A 14,359-nucleotide genomic window follows, 5' to 3' on the forward strand; every position below is an offset into this window, starting at 1 on the left:
AGGCAGGGGCAGAGAACGTGTGCTTGCTTCAGTGATGGGGCACACACAGGAGCAGCCCGTCTCCCTTGTAAGGGCAAACCTGGAACGATAAACTTAACTTTGTTGTTGATCTAATAGATTTTAAAATCCCAGACTTTAGTACTCCTGTGGAAGTTCAGTGGTAGTACAAGCATAATGAGTACATATGCTAATTGTATTCCGCTTGTCTGTTAGATAAATGTTAAAGTTATAAAACTTGAAGCTACTGAAGAAAAAATGTTAACGTTCTCTACCTTTCATATTCTAGACAGTTTGGGAGACTACTTACGGTGTGGGAACTGAAACGCTTTCTCTGGAGAGGGGGAAGGAAGTATCAACCTCTTCAGAGGAAAACTTGTGAAGAAAATATTTGCTCTGCAGAAACATCTTTTCATGAAGATATTAGTGAAATGTCTCCTAGCTACTTGTCTGGATTACAGGTTTTGAAATGTTTCTGCATAATTATTCTAATGTTATAATTGTTAACTTTCATTGTTTGTTTCTCTGGTTAGTGTTGAATATGCAGAGAAGCAGTGTTACATGCCTTATTTTTTTCTATTGTAGCGTATGGTTTATCAATCCTTTCTCTCATTCCATGACTACTAAAGAACTCATAGGAAATACAGCTGACATGGGAGGGAGATTATGAAAGAGGACTGGGGCTGGTGAGAGGCAGTAGGTTGTTACCAGTTGTCCCTTTGAAATAAAAAGTTTCCACTGCAAATGCATAATTGCTTTATACTCCTTCCCTGCTGCAGTGATATGCTACAAGATGTCAGCCTGCCTTGGCAGCTGCCACTTACTGGCCCTCAGTCTATATTCCTGTTGGATTTTTTTTGCTTCACAGACAACCATCTCCCTTTTCAGATTCTGCTGGGTTCTTAAAAGTGTGTGTGAAGTACATGAGTAGCTTTAAAAGACAGAAAATACCAGTCTTAAATGTTGGGTAACAGAGGTCGCTGCCTGAAGCTTTCTCAAGATTACAAAATGCCCATCATGCATTATTGTCACCTGCAAGGCCACAGTTCAGGACATTGTGTATGTATAAAATGGGGAGAGAAGATGGCTGACTAAACCAGAGTATGTCTGTCTGTATTCACTGTTACTGGGTACAGATATAGATAGTATAATCTTGAGATACATTGATATAGTATAATGCTGAGGTACCACAACTGCATGAATAGTAGAAAGGTAAATGAGAACACTTCAGTAAGTTTCCTTCAGTAATTCTTATTTGAAAAATGGCCTTGGAAACTTGCAACCTTTAATACTGTGGTCCAAAAAACCTTTACTCAGCAGCTAACACTACGAAAAGCCTAACTGCAGAAGGGTGACTTTTTTTTATTTATAGGTGGGTATAGCATTACTCAGCCTGAACAGCTGTATGTATAGTTGGAATTCAAAGACTAAATGGAGTTTAAGTTTTGAAGGCTCTGCTCTTGCAGTCTGTCTTGGTGTACTAACACGCAGACTGAGTCCTTGACAAATGTAAGAAAAGGAGGCTCTTCTCTTGCATAACTACCTGCTCTCAGGACACTTGTCCAAGGAGTAAGACAAGTCTATTCCCATGGCCCTGGAGGAGTCGGAGTTCTGCTTCTCATCCAGCTTTGTTGAAGGCACTCTAAGCTCCTGGTGCTGGATGGGAAAGGAATGGTTAAATCCCTAACAGTAGAGAGTGCAGAGCAGGGTATGAGTTAGTCTGAAGGTAAGTGGTCAAATTGTCACCATTTTGGTCCCTCCCATGGGTTTCTGCTCTTTCTTTAAGCACCTGATAGTGGTTTCATGCTAAACAGATAACTAATTCTGGGAGTGGTGAAACGTATCAAATTAAAAATTAAACAGTTGAAGTAAACTTAAGTTTTAGTCCACCTCTGAAGCCTAGCTTTCACTCCTGAGCTCCTCAGCAAGGACCACAGGCTAATCCTTGCAGGTGCCAGTTATGGCAAGTAAGAGCTGAAAACTCTTTGCTGCTTCCTTCTTGTTGTCTGCACTCTCATATTGCCTTGCTGCTCCCTCAGTTTGAGTTCTCAGCAGCAAGCATGAAACAAATACTACTTTTTATCATATTTGTATCTTAGACACTCTCACAGCTAAGTTGCATCCCTTTTCAGCTAAGTATAAACTGCTAATGCAAAAGTATTCCCTTCCTGTTCAACGCATATATTGTCTCCCAGCTTGGTTATCTGTGCCCACCTGCCAAGAGCACAAAGCCTGTCTGTCAATGAGCTTGCAGAGTATGCCCTTGTTTCCTCACTGCTCCACATAAAGTAATTAAGAGATAAATCTTCTTGGAAGATAAAGGCTATAGAGAATGGAGCAGGCAATGTAGTGTGATTACTTGTAGGATATAGAGGTGTGCACCTGTATGGAAACAGAAGGAGTCTTTGTACAGCCTGCCCATACACTTTCATGGGAGTTGCTGAAATGAAACCAGAGATAAAAATCTGACTTCTCACCTCAATTCCTCCCCTTGGCAGATAGAATATCCACAGCTAAACAGTGGTGCAATTCTAAGATCCCAGCTCTAATCAGATGAACTGCTAAAATCCAGGCAGCTTTTGCAATGAGAGAGATGACTAATGAGGAATAGTGGTGCCACTTTTTTGAACCCTTAATAAACACAAGGAAAAGGTCAATGATTAATAAGCATCAGCCCATTGGTCTTGACTCTTACAGTATTGTAAAGACCTCTGGCTTGTCTCTGTACCCACTTAATATGCACATTATGTGGTAAGTGCAAGTAAACTTTGAATACCTGCTTGTTAAATGCTTTGTCTGTCTGTTTCAAGTTTTTTTCCCTATTTTACATAGCTGTTGAAAACCAATTAAAAATACAACTAAGTAACTATATTTAAGGAAATATGAATTAGATTCTTGGCATTGATGCTTGCTTCCTGTGTGGTCTTGGATAGAATCTAGAATCGTTTAGGTTGGAAAGGACCTTTAAGATCACCAAATCCAATGGTTAACCTAACACTGCCAAGTCAAGGATAAAATATTTCTGGGAGTCTTTGCTCTTTACATTCCTTGTCTGCTTTCAGTTTGGTAGAAAGCTGTTTCATACTACAAGTCTGTACAATGGTTGTTGCGTTCAGTGACTGTGGGGGACAGAGGTCTTGATGCTGCTTTTGCAGAGTGGTATCATACTTTTTGAAATATTCTTACCGGGGGTAAAATTTGTCATCCACGTGGTGTTTGGATGTTCATACAATGGGGGTCTGATTTACAGATGCACAGTTCTGTGCAGCAGAAGGCCTCTGTGGTGGCTGAGGAGTGCTGGACACTGCGGTGGAGATCCGGACTCCTGAGCCATCCACCAGGAAGCACTGTCCAAAACCTGCCCCAGAGGCAGAAGGCGACCTGCAGCTTATGTGTCTCACTTGGCTGAGGAATGTGCTAGCTATTGCGCTGTAATGCAAAACAAAACTTCCACGGCCGCCTCTGCTGCATGTGATTTGGACATATCTAGTGGCCTGGGCCCTTCAGGGAACTTGGCTGCTGAGACAGGGTTTCCAAATTCATGATGGTTTGGATAAAAGGCAGCCAGGTGCTCCTTTCCGACAAGCCAGCGGTGCCTCTTGGCATGGGCAGTGGTGGCACTGTGGTGCTTTGAGTTTTGCAGGTGAAAGTACCCACAGGCAATAAGGTACCTCATGAATGAGACAAGCAGGAGTTTTGAGTCTTGAGCAGGGCTTGGGTACCTGACTCAAAGGTGAGCGTCTCCCTAAATCTCTTCTAGTCTGATCTTGGGACTTAGCAGAGGTACAGCTCTGCAAAGGTGAAGACACTTCCTAACTGCGGTGATTTGTGCTAGGCAATGCAAGTATGAACAGAGAGCAAATGAAGATTCAAAGAAATCCTGGCTTTTGGCACATTGTTTGCCTTGATGTAGAGAATGTTGCTGCTCTTGCTTCTCATCTTCTCTGGGAAGAGAAGACTGTGACAGAAAAAGCAAAGTTACCTGCTTCAGTATTCAGAGCAGAGGAACTCGTCAGTTTTCATGGGAGAGCCTTGTAAGAGGTTAGTCCAAGGAACTATTTGAAATTGATGTGCCAGTAACAGCTTTCTAGGGCAGTTGATAAAATGAGCACCAACAGCTCTCCAGGCCCAGATGGTATTGACTAAAAGAGTCTAAAGGAGTTTGCAGTAACTGTGCTAGACGTTATACTGTGTGATTTTTAAATTAGCCTTATGAACACAGAAGTGGAAGGCAGTAAATGGGATACTGGTCTTCAAGAATGTTGGAGCTTGTAAATTAGACTACCACGTATGACTTCCATAATAAATAAATCAAAGGGAAAAAGTATATTCAAGAGCAGAGTGAAGGGGATACACAAATGAATATAAACTTTCAAGAGAGAATCTTTTGCAGAGAAATAATGCTTACAAATCCACTTAGTTCTTTCCAATGAGTCCATAAGCGTGATCCTCATATATGGCATATATGGATTTTTCAAAAGCTACTACTGCAAGGTCCTTCAACAGCTCTTGAGAGTAGCTAATATGCCAAGACAAAGGAGAAAAATCTCAAGGGTAAATGGATGGGAGAGAACTATGGAATAAGTAGTCAGTCATTCCCACTGAAGGAACATTACCAGTAAGGTAGATCAAGGAGCTGTGGTAATGCACATTCCCAAGTGGTCTTAGGGTTAAATAGCAGATTGATTGTTGATACAGGAGTATTCAGAAAAATAAAACTTAGAGCTGCCTATGGGAAAACAGGTAGAAGAATCCCATATTATTGATGAAATAGAAGAAAGCCTACATTGACAGAACACAAAGGAATTCACATGGGAGGAAAGTATCCTAATACATGTGTAACACAAGGGGCTTGAAGTGGTATTTGGGGAAGGTTTTTCTGCATTATGCATAGTTCTCTGAAAATGTCTGCCCAACCCTTGTACTGAAGGAGCCAATTAGAATATTAATTATTGGGAAAGGAAGAGAACAAAACAAAATATTGATGTGCTGCTATATAAATGTGTTTGGTTTGAATGCTGCCTGCAGTCCTTGAAAAGGATCTAGTTAAACTAGAGAATAGGGAGAGAACCAGTGAAGGTGTCCAAAGAGATGGAACAACTTCCATACAAGACTGCAAGCTGTATGACTCGCTTAGGAGACCTTATCACTCTGGCAGGGTGCTGGAGAGGAGAAATCAGCATTGCATGGGGCTAGGAGCTGATGAAATGATCAGTCAGAACTTTCAAATGGATGAAAGGAAGAGACCGGTTTAGTATGCAAAATGTAATTACTTTCGAAATGAGGCTAATGGGGGATATTGTGGAAGCCAAAGGTATGAGTGTGTTCAGAAAGAGATTAGATACATTCAGGGAGGTTAGGGTGATCCTTGATACTGAACAGAAGTGGTGCGGATGTAATCTCTGGTTTGGGAATTCCCTTTAAACCTCTGATCTCAGGTGTCTGGGATGTTTTGCCAGAAACGCAATTGCTTACCTTGCTGAAAGGGTTCATGTTGGAAAAGGATATCAGAACACACTGCCTCTTGCTCTGACCAACTGTGGCAACAGATTCTTTAATTGGAGCCCTGTGGTTGGGTTTCTTTGGGTACTAGATACTTGATTTCAATCTCCATGCCTGTCAACACAACAATTTTCGCAAGCAGCATTCAAATGTATTTGACTAGATACATCAATCATTTGTGTACCGGCAACGGCTTGACTGTATCTGTACAATGTTATCTGGCATCCCAGCTTCGCCTTCTACCTGAGCCACTGCCTCAAGCAGCCATGCAGGTTTTGTGACTTTGCTGTAACTTCCCTGCTGAGATCATATGCCGAACCTCAGAAGGGCACCTGGAAGCTAGGATCGTGGCAAAGACTTTTGCCTGGGTACAAGCAGCAGAGTCGTCAGCCACAGCACGTTGCGGTAGGAGCAGGGCTCAGGTCTGCTTGTTAGAGGTTTGGTCGTACAGGTTCACCTTTAGGTCCTGCGTATGCGCTATAACATTCTCTGCTCGGCTTGTAACCACGTTCTGACACAGTTGGCACCAGGTCACATTTTGTGCAGAGCCTGCTGATAATGCTGGCAGCAATTCCTGCCGGCAGCTTAGGTCGGTGCAGGTGGTGATGTTCCAGTAACCACTTTGGCACACTGGTGGGTTTTTTTTTTCTGCATGGGCAGGTCTATAACCAGTCCTGCAAAACTTGCTCAACTGGCCCTTCCTTTGGAGAGTTCCCTGCGTGCTCAGCCTTCTTCCCACAGCGCCTCGCCTCACGTGTTGCTGTATGCCTGTCCTTATTCCCTGTTTCAGGGCAATAGCTGGAAGCTTTCCAGTGGTGGTTTCATGGGGAAATGCCAGTTCAAGGAGTTCACTGTTCCTTTCAAATTCTTCTGGGTTTCACTTTTGACAGGTGCCTGGTATCATTTGGGTAAAGTCCTGCATAAGGCTTCCATGTCCTGGAGTTTAGGTCCTTTCAGGATCAGGAGTAAGCCTGATGGAAAATAAGGTGCCCCACAGCATTTGCTGTTCACTGTGGGGTCTGTCATTATATTGGAACGTTAAATCTTGCCCCTTCAGCCACTGGTCAAGGATGTTTTTGAGTTTAGGGAGGCTCTAGTTCATGGAAAACTAGTGAAAAATAAACTTTCCTGCATATCGGACATCCTGCTTTTGACTATGTCTGGAAACCTATATGTTCCCAGAAGGGATGTACATAAAGACTGGTTGTGTAATAAGTTAATCAGTAAACATTGCTAATGCATGAGTTGTGCATCCAAAGCTAGAGCATCCAAGCACACTTTCCATAACAGCTTATTCATCTTACCTGCTTACAGTAAACAGGAGTCATTACAAGTGGAGACTTGCTCATTCTTATTAACCAAAATATCACATCTTTCTTAATTTTGCAGTTCTAATACGACCTTATCTCTATACAGACTTCAAGTTATCACAGAGGTTAATTGATTTTCATTTTAAGCATCTCTTGGAACATCATAGCTTAATAATGAAGAATTTCCTTTCCCCAAGACAGGCCAAGCATAAAAGAAAAATGAAGATATTGATGCAGGACTAGATGAAGCATCCACTTCTTTCTGCAGCAAAACCATACTGTAGTTCCTGGTGTGAATGGAGCCAGTTTAAAAAAAAGAAAAAAGCACACAAAACAAACAAAAAAGCCCAACCAGAAACAGGGATGTGCTGCGTCTCCACTGTTCTGCCTTGTGAGCTTGTGCCTCTCTGGGAGGGTGACAATCTGTCTGGTGCCCTCCTGCTTTCTCCCAGCCTTCCTCCTGCTTGGCTAAGGGAGTTGGGCTGTTCTGTAGAGTGTTTTCCTGACCTGCCTGTCTTTGCCCTTTTGCACATTGTGGTTGGCCACATTCAGAGAAAATGAAATTATTTCTGAAGTCTCACCAGGTGCCTTTTAGAGGGAAATACTAATGCTACTTTGTCTTTTCAGGGAAAACATTTCTGAGTACAATCCCGAGGCTGCCTCCTTTTTGTTGGCTTAAGCAGTTGTGATTGATAACTAATAAAAAAATAACTAATATGGAACTTCCCCCTGCCCTTTTTCGCCTCTGCTAAGCTCACAGCGTGCAGGTGAAATGCTTTGGCTTTGGTTCTAGGTCCTTGACCTGGGCTTTGTATGATTGAGTTTGCTGCAACTTATTTTTATCCCTACCCAGTAGACCTGAATTGACAAAGGTAGAGGTAATGATAAATTTCATTAGAATGCTCGTTTTGTCACTAATGAAAACAGCTGTGATCCTTAAACTTTGAAGGAACTCAAGAGCCCCTTTTTAGCCTACTGAAACTGGTCTTGCTTTGCGCCGAGCTCCTCAGGCTTCTGATTTCTTTCTGACCAGCAGGATGACAGCCAAATTCACAACAAGCAAGACCAACGTTAGTGCTGTATGTTGTCACCTGTCTTAACGGTTCACTTTTTCCCTATTTCAACCAGTAAGAAGGTGGTGTGCCACAAGTTGTATGTGAAGATATATGTGATATGTCCTGATCTCCTGACTGTCAGGAGGAAAGAAATTCTTCAGTGGGGTCTGATTTATCGTTAAAAAACCCAAGCTGTATTTTGTCACTTTCCACATTATTATCGTTACATACTTTTCTTAAATCTAGACATACTTTTGAGATCAGGCTAATTAGTCTTGCATAGATCAGCACCCTTTTGCCTTTTTTTTTTTAATCTTGGTGATCTTCAAACATGTTACGTTCACGTTAAAATGAGTCTACCTCACCTGCAATTTCATATGCCAATCCTTTTGGAATTACCAAAGAGCAGCTTGTTGGGGTCAGAATTAAGGTCCACGTAGTCTAATACCTTGTACCTGACCAGTACTGGGTGCTAAGGAAAGAGTGGCCTGGGGCAAGCGGGCAGTGATGCTTCCGAGATGGCGATCAGCACCTTCCCTTGAGTGCAAATGAAGCTGCCCTTCCAATTCCAAAAGGGTGAGTTGTGCAGCACCACGCTCCATTTCAGGACATTAAGGTCCTCACTGAAAACTGAGGCAGAGAATTGGTTTCTTTTGGGGTTTTATGTAAATTTAGTTATCTGTATATTGTCCTCATTTTGCCCTGTTGTCTTCTGTGTATGAGAGAATATCCTATTTTTTTAATATACTTTGCAAGGTCAATCTTAGCTTACCTTTTAGATGAGAAATAATTTTTCTGAGAAGTCATCTCGCTGTACCTCCCCCCCTTTTTATTTTTTGCAGGTTCTCAGATTTTTTTTATGTCTGGAATTCATGCTCTTTCAGGTTTTAAAAATCAAAAACCATATTTTTAGATCTACTTTTGTTTGTCTGTCCTGCCATTTTATTTTAACCTGTGATCACTTGTTATTTCTAAAAGAAAATCTTGCAGCCCTTCTACCCTTCTTGCTTAACAAAATGAAATAACTGGCTTTTTCCTTACAGATTTAGGGGCTGTTTGGTAAAGAGGAATGTCCCTCTCCAGGTTGTGTCTCAAACATTTTTTTTAATTTTTATTTTTTCTCCTATTTTTTTGAGGATGTCAACCTCCCATAAAGGTATAGTATATGGTGATATTTAGTCTCTGGACAGCGGTCCTCTCCTGTAGGCAGTGCTGCTGCCCAGGGTGGCAGATGTGGTCAGAACGGTCAGACAGGAATCGTAACCCTGAGGAGCTTGGTCTGAAGCAAGACCATAAACCAGTGCCGTCCCCACGCTGCCGGTGTGGCGTGGCCACAGATCCGCCCTGGGAAGACCATTTCAGCTGCGGCCAGGACTGGAGCTTGGTGAGCACTGAGGAACCGACTAGAAGAGACTAATAGCTCAGCAGAAGGATGTTCTGCTGCATCTTCTACGCCCCAGGATCAACTGCTTGCCCTGATCATAACATTGTCTTTTAATTGCTTAACGTTGCATTTCTGCTGTAACTGCTGCTTCCTGGGCTGTCCTTGCATTAATGACCGCCAGCTTCTGATGAGTGTTGTGACTGTATTAAAATCGGATCTGTACCAGCGGCAGCCAGAGCGCAGGTTTGCTTCCTTTGTGGTTATTCAACTCTCCCGAAGTGTCCCGGTCAGAACAAAGCAATGCCGATGTGTGGGGTGGTTTTTCTCTTCGTACTGTTGTCAGGTACTGTCCTGGGGTGTGTTATCATCAGTGATGATGTTCTAGAGCAATAAGTCATTGTCCAGCCAATATCAAATTAATACCAGCATTGGTATAAGAGCCAGTGTCACCAGTCCCTTCTCTTTTCCACATGGGCCTCCATTTTTAGCATAAAACTGGCAGATCTTGACAATGTCTTCAATCTACCTATTTGTTTCAAGCTTAATGTGAAATGTCTTTTAGCCTTCTTAGATCTATCTATTTATTAGTCAGAGTCTAGGTGTACTTAAACAGGTTTCTGCCTGTACTGACACTTTCCTCATATGCCAGTAAGAGGTTGTTCACAATCTTTTGTACTCATAGCTCTGCCTTTTTCTTTTTGGTATTGGTTTTGTTTTGAGTTACAGCTCTTGTTGTTGTCTGAGCTGTACAATACTGACACACCACTGCCTCTGGACTATACTTTAGCTCGCTTCTGATGGATCCTCAGTGAAAAAATTCTGAACTCACCAAATCTCTCCCAGGTTGGCATTTGATTTGCAAATTACATGTGTTGACTTCAAACACGCAGAGCCTTTTGGTGATGTCTGAAAGGTGTCCTTGAGGCCATTGATCATAAATTATTTTTTTGTCCAGAGTCAGACAATGCTGGTCTGCCAATGAGCAGGTTTAAAATTTGTTATGACTATACACTGACCAAATCTGCTGGTTTTGCTCAGAGATGCTGGTTTGGTGTCTGTTGGTGCCTGGTCCTCATATTACCAGCCCCTTGGGCTGAACCATGTGCTGCTAGTGTTTCAGGAGTACGATGCCCATGCACTCCTTCGATGCATCGCTTACTGTAATCAGGTTCTTTAACTCCTTCAAGAGTTAAATCTTTCCTAGGGTTTGTGTAAGTGTGTTGGATGCTTTTGCATGGGAATGCTCTAACGCAGCTGATTCAGAGAGCTAAATTAGGTACTCATTTCTGAACTTAGTTTACTGTTTTAAGGAAGTTTGTATTCCTTCCTCCTCTGCTAGACAGCTGTTTACGATTGACTCCTATTGACCATGATTTCTCTATATACCTAGGAATGCTCCTTCTAATAAGTACAGTTTGCTGTAGCTCTAGTCTTATATTGCCAGTTCTTTCCACAGCTGCTGATTAAGTCATACTTGATGAACCTGATTGCCTTCTGTGATGAAATGACTGGATCTGGGAACGAGGGGAAAGCAAGGGATGGTGTTTACCTTGACTTTAGCAAGGCTTTTGACACTGCCTCTCACAACACTTCTGCATCCAAGGCATGATATTAGGGACTTGGGTGGACGGACGGACAGCTAGATGGGTGAAACGCTGGTTGGATGGCTGGGCTCAGAGGCAGTGGCTAATGGGTTGTACTTTACAGTTCTCTGCTTGTCACTGGTGTGTCCCCTCTTCAACATCTTCATCAGTGGCCTGGAGGAGGCGATGCAATGCGCCCTCATCCCATTTGCAGGTGGTAAATGCTTGAGGGCAGGGCTGCTTTTCTTGGGCAGGCTGGAGGAACGGATCAACAGGAACCCTGCAGAATTCAGCAAGGACAAATGGCAAGCCCTGCCCCGGGGAGGAAGAGCACCAGGACAGGCTGGGACTGCCTGGCTGGGGAGCAGCTCCGCAGAAAACGCTGCGGTAGGCAGCGAGCTGAGCATGTGCGTGAATGTGCACCAGCACCTGCAGTGCTCTTCTAACAGACCTCTGCCCATGGAGTTGTTTAGCTGAGGTGAATTAGCTAAGCGTAGCTGTTAAGATTTACATCACCCACCGTGATTCAAGTCCTCTCTAGTAGTAGCATGACTTGCCCTGTGACCTCTGAGCGGTAAGCTCAGCCAGATTTATTGTATAGCCTTAAAAGCGAGGGAGTTCTTAAAATTATGTGAACTGGGAGTCAGGGTCTTTTTATTTCCAGTCCAGCTTCCCAAGATCTTTCCTGTCGTCTTTAAGGGTGTCTCTTGGAGCCTGTGCTGCCCCTGTATCTTTCTGATATGACAAAGAGCAGGGTGCATTTGTAACGTAAACATGGGAAGGAGGAAGCCATAAATGGGGCCTGTGGCTTTTCTAATGTGCTGTTAACCTATAGGTGTCCGGTTCACTGCTGATTATCTTCATGGTAGTATCTTTATTGCTGCTTCCTGTCCATCCTCTGCTGTGACAGTGCTGTTACTGTGAAGAGCGGCGATTCTGGCATCTGTTTCCAGTTACGTGTTGCCGTATCTCTTGATGACGAGCAGTACGCCTGGCTCAGGACTCGTGCTGGCTTGACAGGTCTGCTTCGTGCGGTGCCCAGATTGCAGCTTCACCCGTGTTACGTGACACAGACCTCCCAGAGAAGCATCCTTCCCTCTGCCTCCGTGCCTGTGTCCGCTCTGGCAGGTAGAGCAGACCAGCACCCCTGGGGTGCTGCATGGCTCACGTCCATACACCTGAACTCGCTTCTGTCCTGGAATAGGGTCATCTCACCCCAACTGCTTCTCCTGAGCTTGGGCTGTCCCTTGAATTTTCTCGGAAGGGAGTAGTTGGCTCAGTGAAAACTTCTGGTGGGCACTTTGCCACCAGCGAAGCAGGAGGGGATAAAACAGAGTATTTCACAGCTGCTGGCACAGCGAGGTGACTGGATGGCACATGGGCAAGGGCTGGTGTCAGGCAATTCGGCATCAACCACTGATTTCCAGAGGAAGGCGAACAATACTGCATCTGGGAAGGGAATCGAGGTCAATGGAGTTTGGTCTGCGGTTGGGCTCACAGTTCCCTCAATTTTCTGCTTAGCCTTGGAAACATCAGGAGGGTAATGCTGCAACCAAGGCTTTTTTTTGGTTTTTTTTTCCTTCTCCTTGCCCTAAATCAAATAATTTCTTGAAAAAAAATTTCTTTTACATATGTGAGAAACTTCTCCTCTGGCACTCTTTTAATGTTGAAGCGCGTTGTCATGGTTTAACCCCAGCTGGCAACTCAGTCCCAGGCAGCTGCTCGCTTGCTCCCCTCACAGTGGGATGGGGGAGAGAATCAGAACAGTAACGGCAAGAAAACTCATGGGTAGAGATAAAGACAGTTTAATAGGTAAAGAAAAACCTGCACACCAGCAAAGCAAACCAAGGCATCCATTCCCCACTCCCCACGGGCAGGCAGGTGTTCAGCCATCTCCAGGACAGCAGGGCTCCATCACACCGAACGGGGACTTGGGAAGACAAACGCCATCACTCCCAACGTCCCCCCTTCCTTCTTCTTCCCCAGCTTTATGTGCCGAGCATGACGTCCTGTGGTCTGGGATATCCCTCGGTCAGTCGGGGTCGGCTGTCCCGGCTGTGTCCCCTCCAGCTCCTTGTGCCCCCCCAGCCTCCTCGCTGGTGGGGTGGGGTGAGGAGCAGAACAGCCCTTGGCTCTGGGTAAGCCCTGCTCAGCAGGGACCAAGACAGCCCTGGGTTATCAGCGCAGTTTCCAGCACAAATCCAAAACATAGCCCCATACCAGCTACTATGAAGAAAATTAACTGTGCACGGATTTATTCCTCTAGCATTGCAAAGGGCTCTTAGGGTGGAAACATGCTGTGTTTGCAGTCTGGGGTTGCAAACCAGAGAGCACAGACCACGCTCACAAGGACTGTAGCATGTTTCTGAGTGTTTTGCATCCACTTGAGGGCACCATAGTATTGCCAATAGCAGAGTTTTTGCTAAATCTTTTAGGAAAAACAATTGCTTTATTTAAAGCCACCACCATCTTGTAAGAACGCCTATTTCTGATCTGTTTTATCTTCCTCTGGATTATGGGCATCTTGCCCTAGCACACAAACTCCTCTGTTGTGGTACACGTCTTATACCAACCCTTTCAGTGACTCCAAACAGGGAGATGAGCTTTGTGGGTGAACAGACTCAAGTGGAGAGAAAGTAAGGAGTAATTTAGCTCTGAGCTCTTCTGAGATACAACCTTTGCCTGGAGAGCCAGGGCTGTGACAAGTCACTCACTTGAGAAGGGCCTGAAAGTAAGGCAGCCGCTGTGTCCAGCATCATGGGTGGGCTGGACGTGCAGCTCCCTGCACCGTCGCTCCAGGAGGCAAAGTCTCCTCCACTGAGATGCCGAACTGCTCCTTCCATCCCTTCTCCTCCCGTGCCCACCTCCTGCCCTTCCTCTCCCTTCACGCGCTGCTTCAATCTCAGCCTCTGACATTTCCAGCTACAACCAGGCTAACGCAGTCGTGGCTTTTTATCATCCTCTGCAACAACCCCTGCGGGCAGGGGCAAGTCCAGATTTGAGTGCAGCTGCATTTGCTCAGCAAAGAGTGCCTTTAAACGAGAAGGTCACCTTCACGTGGCCGCGCAGGTCTGCCCGGTATCACCCAGCTCCCGAGAGCAGCAGAGGCTGAGCAAGCCCCAGGACCAAGCAGAATCGAGTCGCCCTGCGTCCGCTCCAAGATGCAGCATCTTGGCTTTGTCCTCGAAGGAGGGTGATGCTGATGGATGGTTCCTTGCTGGTTTTAGGGGGGGGGGTGTCTGAATTTCGGCTTGACTGAGTGTTGACTGAACTGGAAAGGACAAAAGGGTGTTCTGCTCCTGCTAGGGACAATTGCTAACCACACAGGAGCGCTTCGAAGCACTGCGGAGAGCTGCCCAGGGAAACTTCTCGAGGGGTGCTTTGAATTTAAGCGTATTACCTCAGAGGAATAAAAAGGAGGAGGTGCGTGCTTCTCTGGCAAGTGCTGCGGCCTTGGCATTGTGCCCGAAAAGTGTTTCTGTTTGTATTTCAGACGCTGGGCCGCTTCAGGCTTGTCAGCACAAGAAC

The 14,359-nt window shown here is 44.7% G+C and overlaps 1 protein-coding gene across 1 annotated transcript in view; it reads left to right on the forward strand.

Annotated features, from left to right (window-relative positions):
• The window catches only part of TTK (TTK protein kinase), a 45,061-nt gene extending 37,954 nt beyond the window's left edge, over nucleotides 1-7,107 (forward strand). Inside the window, exons 24-25 of the transcript XR_012652984.1 lie at nucleotides 287-458; nucleotides 7,011-7,107. The gene's annotated coding sequence lies outside the window, so the exon portion shown is untranslated. The remainder of the gene's footprint in view (nucleotides 1-286; nucleotides 459-7,010) is intronic.
• The last annotated feature ends 7,252 nt before the right edge of the window (nucleotides 7,108-14,359 follow it).

Source organism: Buteo buteo, chromosome 15 (genome assembly GCF_964188355.1).
Source record: "Buteo buteo chromosome 15, bButBut1.hap1.1, whole genome shotgun sequence".
Classification (NCBI taxonomy): Eukaryota; Metazoa; Chordata; class Aves; order Accipitriformes; family Accipitridae; genus Buteo; species Buteo buteo.